The sequence below is a fragment of the Dipodomys ordii genome, unplaced genomic scaffold (genome assembly GCF_000151885.1).
Source record: "Dipodomys ordii isolate 6190 unplaced genomic scaffold, Dord_2.0 Scaffold79, whole genome shotgun sequence".
Taxonomy (NCBI): Eukaryota; Metazoa; Chordata; class Mammalia; order Rodentia; family Heteromyidae; genus Dipodomys; species Dipodomys ordii.
The window spans coordinates 3,707,738-3,710,092 of NW_012267295.1; the positions used below are offsets into that span (position 1 = coordinate 3,707,738).

The 2,355-nt window shown below is 47.2% G+C and overlaps 1 protein-coding gene across 1 annotated transcript in view; it reads right to left on the reverse strand.

The window, feature by feature from the left end:
* Positions 1-2,355, reverse strand: part of Micall1 (MICAL-like 1) — a 38,994-nt gene that overhangs the window by 31,176 nt on the left and 5,463 nt on the right. The window lies entirely within an intron of this gene.

Consider the following 2,355-nt stretch of genomic DNA (forward strand, 5'->3'; position numbering starts at 1 on the left):
CGACCAAAAAAAAAAAAAAAAGGAAAGAAAATATACAACCAAGAGGAGTTGAGAATGTAGGTGGGAATGTATAGGATTTAACAGGCAAAAGATCCTGGGTTCCATCCTTGAACCAAAACCAAAAAAACAACAAAAATACAACTCAGCAGGAGAGGCTGGGAATGTGGCTTAGTGGTAGAGTGCTTGCTTAGCATACATGAAGCCCTGGGTTTGATTCTTCAGTACCCTATAAGCAGAAAAAGCCAGAAGCGGCACTATGGCTCATGTGGTAGTGCTAATCTTGAACAAAAGAAGTTCAGAGACAGTGCCTAGGCCCTGAAGTTCAAGCCCCAGGACTGGCAAAATCAAAAACAAAAAAACTCAGGAGGAATTGTACCCCTGCTTTAAGGGGCTTCCTTTAGGTCCCCAGATACTGCTCTAGATCTGACTTTGGTCTCTTGCAGGCATAAGAACTCGCACTGCACTGTCTATAGCTCTATTAGCATTCTGTGGGTTCTGTGACCAGCTCACCCTGTTATGGAGTATGGACCTGCAGGCCAGACACCTCACCCGCATGAGCCCTAATTTCCCTCCCTATAAGGTGGGGATAATAATCTGTGCTCTGCTTTGACCCAAGTTTGTGGGCAATCTAGGCAGATAATGGTGGAGAAAATGCTAGCCAACTGTGAATCCAGGGTGCAGGTGGAGGGTGGGTCTGTGTTTACAGGTGAAATCAGAAGCCACAGACAGATACAGGCAAGTCAGACTACGTGGCCAAAGTTAGGTTGTGATTTTAGGATTAAGACTGAGAGCCTTGAGTGCCCAGCCCAAATGTTGTTCCTAGTTAAATCTGGGGGTTAAGTTAGGACTCACGAGAGTTTTTGTTTTTTGCGTTTGCCAGTGCTGAGGCTTGAACTCAGGGCCTGGACACTGTCCCTGAGCTTCTTTTGCTCAAGGCTAACACAGTACCACTTAAGCCACAGCACCACTTCCGGCTTTTGCTGTTTATGTGGTACTGAGGAATCGAACCCAGGGCTTCATGCATGCTTGGCAAGCACTGTACACTAAGCCACATTCCCAGCCTCAATTTTTACAAGTAATTATAGTTCAAATTTGTAACCACTAGCAGATATACCCCTGCAAAATAACAACCACAAAGGGTAGAGTATCAGCAGAGCAAGCAAGCTGAGCAAGCAGGAGGCCCTGAGTTGAAGCCCCAGTACTGGTGGTGATAAATAACGAGATTCATTTCATATATACCATGACATTTTGTGCTTTTAAACATATAGTTCCAATGTCCACTGAGTTGTGCAACTCGAACCACTGTTAGAGTATATTCGATTTTGCCAGAAAACCAGCAGCTATCCAGGTACAAAGAAGAAAGAAAAGGTTTATTGCCAGACCCTTCTCACAAGAAGAAGTGAGAAATGTGGGCTATTGTCTGAGGTGACAATATAACCTACTGAGGTTAGGAGGGGCTAGAAGAATCTAGGAGGCGGAGAACTTGGTGTGGTGAGGGCCAGGGGCTTCATCATGGTGGATTAAGATTTATGGCTACTGCCCAAGTAGTAGATAAGGGGCCCTGCAGCTATCTAGACTGAAGGTCACTCTAAGGGGCTCTTGCTGCCTTATAGGGTGGCAGCTGCCCCAGAGGCATGCCATCCCAAGGTAAAGGGGGTTTGGAGGCTGATTATCTACTTTCTTTACTAAATGGAAAAGAAGCATGCTAAGCTATGGGAAGGGGAGGAGTGTGCTAAGTCATGGGAAGGGAGCTTATTGGGCTAACAACCACTTTTTTTTTTTTTTTGGGGTCCGGTTGTGGGGCTTGAACTCTGGGCCTGGGCGCTGTCCCTCAGCTCTTCAGCTCAAGGCTAGCGCTCTACCACTTGAGCCACAGTGCCACTTCTGGCTTTTTTCTTTTTGCTTGTATGGTGCTGAGGAATCGAACCCAGGGCCTCATGCTTGCAAGGCAAGCGTGCTACCACTGAGCCACCTTCCCAGCCACAACCACTATTTTTTTGGTCGGTCGTGGGACTTGAACTTAGGGTCTGGGTGCTGTCCCTGAGCCCTTTGCTCTATCACTTTGAACCATAGTGCCACTTACAGTTTTCCACTTATAGAGGTCAGCATCTCACCGACTTACCTTCCTGGGCTGGCTTCGAACCATGACCCTCAGATCTCAGCCTCCTGAGTCACTAGGATTAGACATGAGCCACCAGTGCCTGGCACCACTGTTTAGGACATTTTCCTCACATTTAAAACTATGTGCCCATTAGCAAGCACTCCTCCCCTTCTCCACTCATGCCCTTTCCATGTCTATGGATTGGCCTGCTCTGGGTATTTCATATAAACGGCATACAGCCGGGCACCGGTGGT